General features: G+C 45.9%; 1 protein-coding gene across 4 annotated transcripts in view; it reads left to right on the forward strand.

Annotated features, from left to right (window-relative positions):
* The first annotated feature begins 2,668 nt into the window (after positions 1 to 2,668).
* LOC129011845 (uncharacterized protein KIAA0040) overlaps positions 2,669 to 15,484 on the forward strand; it is a 35,531-nt gene continuing 22,715 nt past the window's right edge. For 2 of the 4 annotated variants that reach the window (XM_054447149.2, XM_054447161.2), the window contains exon 1: positions 2,669 to 2,873. The gene's annotated coding sequence lies outside the window, so the exon portion shown is untranslated. Of the gene's footprint in view, positions 2,874 to 2,943; positions 3,089 to 15,484 lie in introns of those variants that run through there. The other 2 variants (XM_054447168.2, XM_054447174.2) reach the window with 1 other exon arrangement.

Raw genomic sequence — 15,484 nt, forward strand, 5'->3', positions numbered from 1 at the left:
AATTTAAAATTTCCCACACCTGAAGAATGTGTCCAATTTTGTGCAGCGCTGTCCTGGGTGCAACCACATTATAAAAGATGCAGCTTCTAGACTCTGAGTTTGCAAACTCATGGGAAACTGTCTCCAGGCAGCACAGGTGGATCAGTACGGGCCAATACTGCAAGTTAACCTGTCTGAAATAGGGCATTGCCAAGAAAGAAATCCAAGTGTAGTCAGTCTTAGCTTCAAAGCAGACTAAGTTCAATACTTAGCACTCCACTGATTTTCACAGTATCTGAGAGGGAGGCAACCCCTGTTTTCTGCAACATACTGATGTGAAACCAGAGATCAGCAGGTGCTAAAGCTAGTGAGGAGTGGTCAAAAAGGGGTTCCAATTTCCAGTCTCAGCGCACGAATCTGCTTATTTTGGCTTCTTTTTTTTAAAAAAAAAAGTTAATATTTTGTTCTACTCCATTTAGTGCCCACTAAGCTCTTGACCAACTTCAAATATCCTTACTGAAAACGGGAAAAATAATAAGGATTAAGCAAAACGTAATAGCCCTGTTGCTGCCTGGGGCTGTTCATGAGTTCATAGGAGTTGGGATTTTACTGCCAAGGAATAAAATAGTAGGTGGGTGCTCCAACCTGCTTTTTCATAAGGAACGCATCATTCATCCAGGGTGAAAACATCCTTGCCAGATGCCCACTTCTTTTCTTCTGCATAATTGCATCTTCTAGTAGTGTCAATACAGCAACAGACTTTGCAGCCTTGGCAGTCTAGTGTGAGTAAATCCACCATCCAGCCCACCTATAAGTCCCTGATTTCTCTGCCACAGAATCTTCTGGTTTTCAGCACTAGATTTTTCTCCTTACGAATTGAGATAGCTAGAGATACCATCTTATGGATGGCCCCTGGTTTCCTTTCTACGATCAGACAACCACGTCCATGAAGCCCTGAGCTTAACTCAATTGCCCCTGTTTTTCTCATTTAGTTTCTTCCTCTTTTCTCTTAAAAGCAACCCTGCATACCCATCACCCTGGCCAGAACCAATCTGTAATGTTGCTCCAGACTTTCAGGAAAGTATTTTCTATGGCCTCCCCGCAACAGGCATCATTCAAGACCTGCACATGATCCCTGCTCAAGTGTGGAATTCCTTCACAGAAGGCAAGTTCCTCCTGTACTAGATGATATGGTGGTAAAAGGATGCACTGGGTCGGGGGGAGCGGCGGTTGGAAACACTTGGATTCAAACCTGGCTCTACCATTTATTAGCTATGTGACCTTGAGGAACTTCCTTAGCTTCCTCTCAACCACAATTTCCTCACCTGTACAACGAGGATAATACTACCTCTCATAAATGTGTTGTGAAAGGTTGAATGGTACACTGTGTGTAAACCTCCAGGCAGGAGATCCCCATTCCCAAATCTTCAGGCCAGCATTCAAGGCCTTACTATCATCCATCCCAGGCCTGTCTTCCTCATGGCCCTGTTAGACTCTATACTCTGGCCTTAGGCTCCAGGAGTTTTAGAGGAACCTACATAGGTACATAGGTACATTGTACATAGGTAGACAACTGCAGGCTCAAAGTGTCATTACAGATTTGAGCTTCTCCTGGCTTGCGAATCTAGTCTTCCTCTGTAAAAAAAACTTGTTTTCCTCTTTTTCTAGCCATTTTTGGCATTTCAGGCTGGATGGTGGGTTTTCTCTTCGGCCTTTCAACTCAGAGCCACGTGGTTTCTCCTGAATAAACAGAAAGGAATCTCTTGAATCTCAGTTGTGACAGTTGGTTGCAGCAGTCATTTTAATGCCCACTTGCAGAAGCCAAAGGACACCCATACTCAGGCACAGTCGATGGAGGGCAAGTCCTGGCTCAGCACCTGGCACCTGGTACCTGTGTACCTGGCAAATACAGTCGAGGGAACAGCATTTCAGGCCCTTGTCAGGGAGGACCTCCCAGGATGACACTGAGGAGGCCCCTGAGATGCTCCACAGCCAGGTCCTGGCATCCCCTCTTTTCCCACCCACAGTATCCCTGGAGGCACTGAACAAGCTCTGAATCATCAGAGCTTTGTGTCTGGAGTCCCCTATTCAACCGGGCGCAGGTCTTTTCATTTCCTAGCATCCCATGTGCTCGGAACTAGAGTCAAGAGATCTGAATAGAAAGTAGATGGAGAGCAGCTGAGGATGAGAGGGAAGAACCCCTGAGAACTTTTTGAAGTCAGTTCTCCCCTCCATCATTGCTTGTGACAGCTCCTGGGGCGCAGTTTTCCTTAGCGCCTCGAGGGAGCAGAGACAAAGACTCCTCTGAGATGTCACCTGCACCCCTTGGAGCAACCGGCGTTGGCTAGAGGGGACTGTCATGCTCATTTGTCCCAATAAGACATCGGAGCCTTCACCCAACCTGCCGCATGGTATCCCTCTCCAACGCCTCCCACCCCTTCCGGGAAGGCCGCTCTATTTAGGCAACTGTTTTCCCTTAAGCCGGGTTTGCCCGGAGTTCTATGTCCCGTTCCTAGAACACTGGTGCGTCTGTGAAAGACACTGGGGCTGGCTCCGCAGCCGTTGTGTCCTGAAGGAGGCGTGTTCCGGGACTGAGGGGGCAAGGAAACGTAATGGCGGGGGCGGGGAGTGGGGAGCCACTGGCGGGAAGACGGGGAGGGAGGGCGCGTCTGGGGCGTGTGCGCCCAAGGCCAGAGGCACCCAAGGTGGGCTGGCCCAGGGTGGAAAGCCTGGGCCGAGCCCCTGGAGCGGGCGGAACGGCGAGCCAGATTCAGGAAGTTGTGCCTCTGACATCAGGGGCAGGACAGAGTTGGAGCGAAACCTCAACTATGCCAGGCGTCGGCCCGCAGGAAGGCAGGGAACACAGAGGGCGCTGTCCTTGGCCGCGGCGGCAGGTACGCGCGGGGGCGGGGCGGGGCGGGGCGGGGCGGGGCGCTCCCACGACCTCGGCTGGCGCCGGGGCCCTATACGCCAGACCTGGCTCGGGGTGCGAGTGCAGAGGCAACCAAAAAGGAACCCACACCTCCCTCCAGGGCCCAGGGCGCTGTCAGACGGGGCAGCACCCAGGAGATTCCCTGGGCCTGCAGGAAGCCCTTCCGCGGACCGAAAGGTGAGTTTCAGGACTTTCTGTTATGTTTTTTAAAAATACATTTTTAAGCGCCCTCTGTTTGGAAGGGGACGCCCACTCACTCCTGTCTTTAGAAGGATGAGACCTACCCCAGAGATACAAGGACTTATTCCTAAGTAGCCTCTTGCGCCTTCACAACTTTAGTTCTGGTGTGTTTCCCTCCTTCGCGAGGACTTTCAGGAGTCTTCCTCTCTGCGCCTGGGCTGAGTCCACATGAACTCCTCGGAGGTCGGCGGTGGAGTTACCTTACTCCAGCTGCCGGTAGGAGCGCTTTGAAGGGGACACATGGAAATTCTGTTTTTTACTGAGAAAGCCAAGGCCTGAGACCCTCCGGAAAGCATCGCGGGCTTAGGTGTTTCTAAACCATTCTAGGTGAAGCCAGATTTTCTCTGGGGCTAAGGAACTAGCCAAAACGAAAATATGGCCTGGAGCCAGGGGCGGAGAGGAAACCTGTTTGCTATTCTGAGACTTTCCAGGGAGCTTGCTGTGACACAGATTACTTCCTAACTTCTTTGACTCTCAATGGTCCCACCCCCAGACCCCCTAGCCCACCCATGAAGGTAGAATGGGGGACATAATAGGACCTGTTTCCCTAACATTCTGAAGAGCTTTACGGGGATTCATCATATGATAATAGAGTTAAGTAAACTATAGATGATAGCTAGTGGGAAGACCAGTCCTGCCTAACCGAAAGGGAAACTGAAGCACAGACAAGCACTCACCCTAATTTAGCAGAGAACACCGGCAGCCAGCATGCCATGCTACTTAGCGGGATTGTGCCACCGATTGCGTTGTACGAGGAAGGGAAGGAAAAGACCACTGGAGCATCTTGGAAGCGCCTCCCTTCTAAAGCAGTTGCATTTCATTTGCTCAGCTACAGCTCATAAGGACCTGAAGCTAATTTTAAGGAACCCTCATTCTGAAGTTCTGTTAGATAATGGGAGAGCCTTGAGTTACAAAGAGCAGGACTTAGAAATAGCATTGATGTAACCTGTTCCTAACCCTTTTGCAAACGGTTTGCAAGTTCTATCTAAAGACTTCTGCAAGGGTCTTGCCAGCCTTTAAGCTGGTTCAGTTGCATCAACCACTTAGTCTGATGTGCCTGCCCTTCACCCAGTGCTGGGCTGGAGAGGCAGCTGTACAGGAAAATCTGACCAAGTCTTTCCTTTTGTCTGAAATTCTGCCTCTGTCCCCATCCCAGATGCAATTTTAGGAAAGAGATGCGTTGTAAAACAAATGTTTCTTTGGCCTCCATACATTGTCAATATTTAGCCTGTGAAATGAGTATGACTTCTGTCCTCTTCCCTAAAGACTAAACCCAAGAGAATAATAAACACTCAACAAACTAAGTTATTGATTTCACCAAAGAGGGAGGTGCATCCATTCCATACATTCATTCAACATTTGCCAAACCTACCGTGTGCTGGCCAGTATACCAGGGCCTTGGAGTCCAAAGATAATGAGATGGTTTCTGCTTTTGAGGAGCTTCAGTCTGGTAAGTGAGACAGATACATAAATAAACTGCAGTTCAGGATAATATACATTATAATAGCAGTAGCTACAGGGCACTGACTAATCTAGGGGAGAGGGCAGGAGATCCTTCCCCAGAATTATCTGTGAAGTCCACACCACAGAAGTGATGGATGGGCAGGGTCTTGAAAATGACTAGGAGTTCCTAGGAAAAGTGTGTTTTGAACAAAGGAAAGAGGGTATGCAAAGTCAATGGCAGGTAGGGAACAGCATGTAATAGGAATTACACTGCTAGACTGAGAAGGGTGAACTCCCTCCTATGGGAAGCCGTTTTTGAGTTTTTAAACAGAGGAAGGATCCGGTCAGATTTGTGTTTGGAAAAAGAATTATTGGCCAGATGGAGGCTGGCTTAGAGAGATGGGAAGCAGAGGTAATTAAGACCTCAGCTAAGACAATGGCAGTGGGAACTGAGGAAAAGGAATGGATTTTAGGAAGTAGAATCAAAAGTACCTGGTGACCAAGTGAATGTGGTAAAGGAGGAATGAGTGAATAGACAGTGATTATAAGGTGTTGAGTGGGATAGGCAGGGGAAGGTAGCTTGTGGAGCCATTAGTAAAAATCATGTAAGCTAGAGAAGAAGTGGGCTTGGGAAGCAGATTGTGGAGAAGGCAGTGATGAACACTTTAGACATATTAAAGTTGAATATGCCCAGGAAATGTCCAGATGGAGATAAGCAGTTGGGTAAACAGGTCTGGAACGTAGGTGGAGGTGGAAGGCAGCTAAAGAGGCCTGTGGTAGCACCACATTGGTGCTGAAGAGTCTTGTATTTGTCAGTAGTGGCCTATAGATATTTTCATATCATATGGTGACTTCCAGATGACTTTCTCCAAACGCTAAAGGCTTTCTCAGAATACCTTGGAGGATAATTCCCAAAATGAAGGAGAGAATTCTGGGTTCATGGCACATAGATAGTAAAGATGCATTTAATTATCACTCCTCCATGTGAAAAATTAATACTTAGTTCAGTTGTAAGATCTGTGAAGACCTTTCCAGAACTCACACTCCAAGTCTTTAGTTACCTACCCCTGTGTGGGAGAGTCCTGACTTCATAAAAACAAGAAGGATGACCTACTCTGACTAATTTCAGACCCCTACAGAGTAGTTATTTAGGTCTGGCTGCCAGTGCTCAGCTCAGGATCTTGTGTGACCTGCATGGAAGAAAAAACCTTGAGCTTGGAGCTAGACATACATGGGTTCAGTTCCTGGCTTAACCACTTATTAGCTGACCTTGAATAAGTTCTTGAATCTCTCAGCTTCATTTCCCTTATATTTAAAATGGGGATAATTATTACTCACCAGGGCAATGGTTAGAACCAGAATCAAATTGAAAAGGAAAGTACATTTAATGTGCTACATAAATTGTAAGACTCTATAAAAATGTAAGGGGTTTTATTATTATTTCTAATCTTGCCTCTTGAAACTACCAAAATTAGACGGACTGTGTAGGTGTAGGCTCTGGGCAGCATCTTCAGCCCAGACTTGCAGCTTTCTTATTGTATGACATATTTTAAGGCAGTAATTATAAGTCTCCTTCCATCATATCAGTGACATGCATCTACTCTGGCCTCTTTTGTCCTCCTTAGCTAAAATGGTCAGAGCCCAAAGAAGTCAATGCTTTGCTGTTGCTTGTGCAGGTTGTGTACTGCACAAGGACTCCTGGGAGTCTATGGAGCTGAAAGCAGCAGTATTCCACCTGCTAGGCCTTAGACCCACCCCACTTGCAGCTGAGTCCACATGGAGGGGATGCTTTTTTCTAATTCTCACAAGGTGCTGGTTTAACCCATTTAATCCAGTGGCCCTGAATCTGAGCATCAGTCAATGGCTTGGGTATATTTGTGATTTTTCCCTGTCCCAACCAGGGAATCCTGACTTATTCCAACCCCGTGAAGTTCGAATGTTATGCCAACGTCAAAAACCTTCAAGTAAACAGAGTTCTAATAGAGGCTAAGCTGTTGATGAAAAAGAGGAAGTAACCACAGATTCAGAGACTTCAAATGGAAAAACACTTCCGAGAAGAGCCAGCCCCACCCCTTCACTTCACAGATGAGCAAACTACAGTTCAGGGAGGGGAAGTGTGGGCCCAGTCACAGAGCTGGTTAATGGAGGGACCAGAATCCAAGTTCTATCTGCCTCTGCCCAGGAATACCCAATACTGTCCAGGGTCTCTATCACCTTTTGTATCTCGCACACAAGGACACAGCTAGGCATTCAAATGCCTGTGGAAAGGTGAAATGAAAATTGTACCTGAAGTTCCAATCCTCCCCCAGTGGCCTTCAGGGCAAACTAGGGGCAGACCCTCAAGGGATGCAGGTAGTTCTCAACTTTTTAGGTAACCTCCATACCACCCTCGTCTCTTCTGTTTCCTCAGTTTCAATCCTTAAAGTTTTCTCAGGAGTTCCCAAAGACCCCTCAAGAAGAAAAACAACATTGGGTGCCTTAATTAAAATCCTTTTAGTGTTTCCTCAAACTTGTCAGGAAGAGTGTTTCGCCTCAGAGTTAGGAATGAGCTAGAGACCAGTGAATGAGTCGAAATTACATATCCAATATCGATATGTAACTTACCATTCAGCGAGAAGGGTTCCAGGTGAATAATGGGCTTTCAGGAGACTCGTCACAGACACAGTAAGGGAGATAAAGACAGTGGCGTGTCTTTATAAAAAGATAAAGACTTTTTCCCTCCCTGGACAGCAAAAGGAAAATCGAGTGCAAATTCTTTGAAAGACAATCCCCAGGGCCAGAGCCCAGGCCAGGTTTCTAGCTTTTCCCCCACATCAGTCTGAGCCATCTGAACAGAGCATCATCTGAGGACATGAGTGGACATTTAATGGAGACCAGGAAAGGGCAGCTAAGTTCCAAAACGAACCTCACACAGACACAAAATTTCTTTCTCAGAGGCAACTCCCAAGGGACATGGCGGCATCCAAACCCAATCCCCACCCCTGGGAAGAGACTTGCTCCCACGATTGTGAGCAAGCTGCTCCATGGAGTTTGTCACTAAGAAATAAAACAAAACCTAACCATTGCTGTAGTTCTTGGTCAAAATTGAAGAGATGATTGTATTTAGAAGCCACTGCAGACATGCCCTTGCTCTTCACTATAGCTTTCTCCTGATGGGATGTTTTTCAGTTACATTTTATTCTCCTCAAGTGCAACCCTAATTTCAAGCTGGATAGTCTTCAGAAAAGCCCATCAGCATTTTTTTTTAGTTTCCCAGGCAAGTCATAAAAAGAAAATTGACAGAAGAGAGGAAAATAATATACAAATAATAACAATAAGGATAGTCGCATGTGATAGTATGTTTAGTCTTCACATTGTCCTGACAGGGAAAAGAGCTGTGGGCCACAGGTTCAGAGGTGGTGTAGGGGCAGGGAAAGAGGGTCAAGGGCAGGGGAAGGGAAAGAGGCAGTGGGAACAGGGAAGTCCCATCAGCTTAGTATTATGGGAACAGAATAGTACAGTGTGGATATGCTGTGTATTAACCTAAATGACATGTGACAGTGGCCACCATAAATAAGAGAAAAGAATGCTGCACTCTGAGTCAAGAGCTTCTTGTTCCTCCCCAACTCAAGTAAGATATTGAATGTGCATCCATCTGCTCATGGTTTCTAACCTGTGATTCCTCTCAGCCCCATGGGCCAGAGTGCCAGCTTTCAAAAACCCCTCTGCATGTGATCATCATGTACCAAAGCCCTGGCTGCAGCCTGCAAGTTCCAGACAGCCACTCATGCACACTGGCCTGAAACCACCCAGGAACTAACGCTGGGGTCAAAGTGACCTTCCCAGTGATTTGGAACCCAGAGTAAACGAACGTCCATCCAAACTTTCTTGGCTCCCACAAATTTTCAGTGTGCATGCTAGGCTCTCAGTAACCACTTGTTGAATGGTGGTGCTAAGAATTTAAGGCATACAATCCTGCCCACCCCCACCAGAGACATATGTAGTTTCTTCAACATTATGTTAGGGAGATGTGTCAATAACAAAAGAGAGTAAGTTACTCTTAAGGCCAGTCCTGCAGACTTAGCTTATCTATGAAACCCCTTTCTTGTAAATGACTGATGGCTTCCACCCTCCTTTCTCTCTCCCCACCTTCCACTCCTGACCTGAAACTTCCCTCCTGCCCAAGGCCCACAATCTGCTGAGCAGCAGTTGCCAGCACAGCATAACAGTGGCCTAGATAAAAGCCTCCCGTTTCATTACATGGGTGACCCACACCATTCCATAATGAAACCTCCACTGGGAAAGGGGAACACACTTGCATACCACCCCACCAGATGCAGCCTGCTCAGAGCTTTCCTAGTTTCCAAATTAGAAACTCAGATCTTGCCCTGCAAGACACTTGGACCAAAGCCTTCACAAGTACAGGAAGAAAGCAGTGCTTTACCGGGTGCCTTGCCGATTACCAAATACTGTGCTTTTCTTGGTTTTGCATAAGGACATCATTGACCCCTTTGAGGAAAGAGCTGGGTTTTGACTATTTTCAGTGGGTGGATAGCACAGCTTCCCAAAGCTGGCCATGGAAAGAACACCTCATTTCCAGACAAAGGCGCTGCAGTCCTCCACACTGTCTGGAACAAGGGAGGAGTCACAGTCAAAGAGCACATGCCACAGAGGAAGAAGTTCAGATGCTCCTGACTGACATTTTCCAGGAATAAGATTTTGGTGGTTTATAAAATATTATTCCTTCAAGGTAGGGCCTGAGGGTAAGAGGAAAAGTACTTAAACTACTTGGCATGTGGTCATTCAACACTTGGCATTGGAATTAATGAATAAATACACAGTAAAGAGATCACAGACAACATTTTATATTTCTCAAGCAATTAATAAGGGAAACTCTGCCATTCTTTTCCATGTGACATCTATTAGTTTTCAAGAAATGTTGTTATTTCCTCTTGCATTTTTTTAATTGAGGTGAAATTTATTTTACATAAAATTAACCATTTTAAAGTGAATAGCTTAGTGGCATTTAGTACATTCAGAATGTTGTGCAATCACCCCTCCATCTAGTTTCAAAACATTTTCACCACCCCAAAGTAAAACCCCATAACCATTAAGCAATTTATTCTTATTGTTCCCTCTTCCCAGTCCCCAGCAACCACCAATTTGCATCCTACCTCTATGGAGTTGCTTATTCTAGATATTTCATATTAATGGAATTATACAATATGTGACCTTTTGCTACTGGCCTTTTCCACTTAACGTGTTTTCAGGGTTGACGTATGTTGTAGCATGTATTGGTACTTCATTCCTTTTTATGGCTGAATCATATTCCATTGTGTGCATATACCATAAGAGTTTATCTGTTTATTCGTTGACCGACATCTGCGTTGTTTCCACCTTGTGGCTATTGTGAATAGTGTGCTGTGAACAAGAATTTGTTTGAATACCTGTTTTCAGTTCTTTTGGGCATAAACCTAGGAATGGAATTGCTGGATCATATGGTAATTCTACCTTTACCTTTTTTGAGGAGTTGCCAAACTGCTTTCCTTTCCCCTCATTTTTATCAACATACTTATAAAGTCATTTTCCTTTCTTGAAGATAATACACATATTAAGTGGCATACCTTTTCCTGTCTGGTCTCTTATTTGATGCATTTGATCTTATGCTTTTATAAAAGATATTAAATACTGCCTCTCGTTGCCCTAGAGATTTGGGATTCTTTGGATGCTTGAGATAGAAAATATTTGGGGGTAAACTAAAGCCCCTTCTTGGTATAACTCAGTAGGAAGCAACAGCTAACAACAGCAACATTTATGGTGCTCCATCTGTGCTAGGGATAACATAAGCGCTTTACCTATTTTCCCTTATCTAAACCTCATGTCAACTGAACAAAATAGGTACTACTACAGATTGAGTATTTCTTATCCAAAATGCTTGGGACTAGACATGTTTTGGATTTCAGATTTTTTTTTTCAGATTTTAGAATATTTTTATTATACTGGAATTACCAGTTCAGCATCCCTAATTTAAAATCCAATGTGCATTTCAGTGTCCTATCAGCACTCAAAAACATTTAGATTTTGGAGCATTTGGGTTTTGGATTTTCAGATTAGGGATATTCAACCTGTAACATCCCTATTTTATAGAAGAAGAAATTGAGGTCTCCACGAAGAGCTAAGTGCTCTTCCCCAGCTCCTGCAAAGGAACTCTGCAGCTGCCACCACTGATGAATAAGAAGCCATTCTGTTTCTCAGGGGATTGCAGTCATTTTGGCAGACAGATAGGTCAAGAGGCAGTTATAACACAGTGTTACAAAAGCTATGATAGGTGTCATGACAGGGACACAGAGATAGAGCACTTTTCCTGGCCCTAGGCTATAGACTTTTCAAAGGAGATGAAATCTAAGTCTCTTATTTTCTTGGTAACCCTGTGGGGCCCTTGGTAATGTTTGACCCTCCCCAGGCACCCTTTGACTTCACTACTCCGTCATTGCATTTCCAGTACACAGTGTCTGGCACACAGTTGCCGCTTATTAAACATAGGTTCATAAACATGTGTGCTTCTGTAGAAGGAGCGCCCAGCCCTGTCACACTGACATGGGACTCCTATGCCTGGGTCCTATATTTCAACTCATAGACTTTCTCAAAACAGATGTGCCCTGGGATGGGGAAAGGAGACGAGAAAAGGCCTCCAATGGCTTTGGCTGTCCTCTGTCTCTGAACAGACACTGTGTACGTGAGAAGAAGACAAGGGAAGAGGGAGAAGAAGGGTAGGGAGTGGGGCAGGAGGCCTTCCAGTGGCACCGTGTGAGGTTGGCCAATGCCCAGGGAGGAGACCCTGTAATGTGACATGAGACCCCAGAGAAGAAATGAACTGGGAATCCTCTTTCCTAAACTCTGATTTCTTCATTTCAATTAAGGTTGGTTATTGCTTCAAAGACTCCTAGCGTATGGCTATACAGTATCTTTGCCAATTCATCTCAGCTGGCAGGTACAAGAAGCAGTAGTTTCATGGGAACGTCTAGACTCTCTCCAGTTGGTAATTCTCACTCCTCTCTCCCAGGCACTGTCAGGGTGTATCACTTACTTTTGGTCAGTCATCTGCAACTCCTCTTTGTATAAAAAGAATTTTGAGGACTCCTAGGAGGCCTGGCGGCTTTGCTTTACATGGCAGAAGCTGCCCGGACATGACTCTGGCTGCTTCCATTTTTTTCCATACACAGTTGTCAAGCTCTTCTGTGTGTACCTGACACTACACTACAGGCTGTGGAGAATTTTTAAAAAACAAAACAAAATGCAGGTACAGATTCCACCCTCAAGGACCTACCACCTACCACCCAGGAGCCTGCAAGCGCCTAGCTGCAAGCGCTGCCCCTCTCATTGAGAGCTGTGAGAAAAGCCCGTTCCTGGGATTAGTCTATGCTGGGATCTCTGCTCGCTAGTGTGGCCATCTCTTCACCCACTGCTCAGGCTGTGGCTGTGCCATTCTGGAATCCCTGAGTCCTACTTCACCCTTGTTCGGCTGGCTCCCCAGATATCCAACCAACTTACCTGAGCCATAAGCTTCTGCTTTGAGCTGCAACCCCAATTGTGAAAGCTCAGCCCATTGCAAGGTCTTCCTGCTCTGCCCAGGCCCGGTTCCTGGTCCCCTCATCCTGCTGGAGACCTACCCTGCTATCCCAACCCATCACCTGGCTCTGCAGGGGCCTACAAGGAGCTTGCATAAGTATGAGAGCTTGGGGTGCCAGAAGTGAATGTGGGCTTCCTGGCCCATGGACATAGCATAGCCCACACAGAGATACTCTTCACTCTGGTTCTTTCTCATCTCCCCAGATCATAACCAGTCAATTACTTAATCAAAAAGCATTTATTGTACATCTAATATGTGCCAGCACTGAACCAGACCCTGGGGATACCCAGAGGAGAAAGCTCTGTAATAGCTTAATGTCAAGTGGGAAAGCAAACAGGAGCAGCCTCTGTACTATCAGTGAGCAAGCATTGTCAGGGAGGTGAGGTGGTAGAGAAGGAAAGAAATTTTCAACTATGATATCTCTGCGCTACAGATGATTCCAGAAAATGGCCCCTGGGCTAACAAATCCTCCTTTTCCCACCTATTTAGAGGGTGCTTTGCATCAGTTTTACAGGCCTGAGCATTCCTCACTCGCTCTGAAATAATGAAACAGTGGTGTCTTTCCATCATGCACACAGGATTCATCACTGTCTTCCCTTTTGCATACTCGAGCTCCTCAGCATTGGGCCCCAGCAGAGGTCACAAGCTCAGATGCCTACAGGGTGCCTGACAGGTAAAGCCAACATACACTGAAGATGTGCTCTGTGCCAGGCACTGTTTCACCCACATCACACAGAGTATTTAACTCATCTGGTTCCCACAATAATCCGATGACAGAGGGTCTATTCTTATCCCCCTTTTATAGTTGAGGAAACTAAGGCACAGAGAGGGAAAGGGACTTTCCATATTCAGAAGCCAGTGTGTGGTGGGACCAGGCTTTGACTCAGGCTGGTCCATCTGAGAGGTCTCACACAAGCTGGGTGAGAGCGTAGACTGAGAGCTGCAGATCAAACACAATCCACTCTCTGGTGGCAGCTGCCTCCTGGGCTTCCATTGTGCAACCTCTGACCACGGACCGATCTAGGCTTGACTCTTAGGACAGAATGTCATTTGGTTTCCACAAACTTTGTGCTAAATGTTGGCAGGCTGATTGTGGGTGAGGAGGCAGGGAAAGAGGGATCCCTTTGAACGTGAGCCAAGTGGAACTGGCTTTGGTTACCCAGGGCCCTGTGACACCCAATTTGAAGTCAGAATTATCATCAAATATAAGGATATGCTGTACAAAGAGATAAAATGTAGTTGGGGTGAGGGTGAGGGACAGGGAGGAGGCAGAAAACTCACTATACACTCAAGTTTCCTTAACACAGTAATCTGCCTTCATAGTCAAATGTGAAAACAATTTGAAATTGTAACCCTGAATGTCCTTAAGCCCAATATGTCATCAGTTACTCCTGCCTATGGCCCTATCTCCGGACACTCAAGTCATAACATGTTGTGATATATGGAGGGAGAGAACATCAGGAGCAGCCTCCTCCTAGGGCCAGAACCTTGAAGAATCCCCATCAGGTGCTGGAGTGGTCCCTGGAATGCCATGGCAATTAAAGCAGTGGCTGCGAGAAGGCCCTGGGAGAGGGGGTCGGGTGGAGCAAGCTGTTTTAGTGTTGCAGCCGTAACATCAGGAGGTTGGAGGCCTCTAGAGATGAGTTGGAGCATGGCCCACTTTGACTGGATTCTTTCTCTGAGCCAGCTGGGTTTCTTGAGCAGCCTGGAATCACCTTTCTTTCCCATCCCTGCTGCCTTTAAACATTCTATGCACCTTGCAGGTGCGAACTCAAATCACACCCTCATCGAAGTCTGCCCTGGATTCCTCATTGGAATTAACGGCTCCCTCCTTGCTGTTTCCATAAGCATTTGTTTGAATTTCCCTTGGGACACTGAACTAGTCATGCCTAACGGTACTTCGCCTGTGCTTGCCCAGTTCCCCAACAACAAAAAAAATAAATTCCTTGACTTTATTCCTAAAGTCTCTATCAAAAGAAGAAAAGTTCAATTTTGATTTCCTTACCCAGATAGCTGGCAAATTTTCTACTTCTCACTGGGCGGCATTATCTGGGAGAGCCTTAGAAGAGAGAGAAGTTCTTCATGCACATAGAAGGTACTCAACAAATGTGAGTTGAATTGAATAATTTGCTGCTGTACAGCAGAGAATGGAAATGGAAGTTCCTGGCTTCCTTGGCTACAATGGTGTCAACAACCCAGAATCAGTGAAGGAAGAAAAAGCCAGCAAAGGAAGTTCCTCCCTCCAGGAAAAAGCAGGGAGGTCTTTTTACAGTAATAGCAGTGAGGTAGTGAGCCAGCCCCCTGCCCCCCACAAATACACACATACTCTACTCAGTTGACTTTGCAGCCAGAAGTTACCAAATAAAATCATATCAATTGAAGAGCACAAAGAGGCCAAGCACAGTGTCTCATGCCTGTACTCTCAGCACTTTGGGAGGCTGAGGCAGGAGGATAACTTCAGGCCAGGAGTTCAAGACCAGCCTGGGCAACATAGGAAGACCCTGTCTCTACCAAAGTAATAATAATAATAAATTAGGCAGATGTGGTGGTGCATGCCTGTAGTCCCAGCTACTTGGGAGGCTGAGGCAGGAGGATTGCCTAAGCCCAGGAAATCAAGTTTACAGTGATTGTGCCACTGCACACTAGCCTGGGTGACAGAGTGAGACCCTGTATATTTAAAAAAAATTAAAAATCAAGAACACCAAGAAGTCAGAAACACAGCCAATCAGGGCTTTCCAACAAGGGTAGTCTCACTTCCAAGTGTTGTAATCTTGATATTCAACATGGCACCCCATGAAAACAAAGCTTGATGTCCATTTGAGACCAGTGTTCCTTGGAAGTCGAGCCTCGGCTGCTCTCATCTCTGTTTCTTAGTCCTGACAGCCTCACTGGAGATTAAAAAGTAGCCAGTCTCCAAAAGAGATCTACTCAGGAGCACCCAAGAATACCTGGTATTTGAGCATACTGCCCAGGCTGAAAGAGCTCTCCAAACCCAAAATATTGACATTGCAACTGGCAGACTTTATTTTCCTGGGTATCTCTTTCCAACTGACCAACATGATCTATGTGAACCTAGAAACTAGTGTGGCAGAGCAGAAGGAAAACTGGCTATTTAGAAATAGAGGAATTGGCACATGATCTTTTATTAGGTATGAGACCTTAGATGAGTCATTTAATTTCAGTGAGCCTCAGAGCTTCTTCATCTATAAACATGTTCATTTGTTAATTCAGCACATATTTCCCAAGGGCAAAATATGTCCCAGATGCAGAGGATGCCATGA

The sequence above is a fragment of the Pongo pygmaeus genome, chromosome 1, assembly GCF_028885625.2.
Source record: "Pongo pygmaeus isolate AG05252 chromosome 1, NHGRI_mPonPyg2-v2.0_pri, whole genome shotgun sequence".
NCBI classification, from domain to species: Eukaryota; Metazoa; Chordata; class Mammalia; order Primates; family Hominidae; genus Pongo; species Pongo pygmaeus.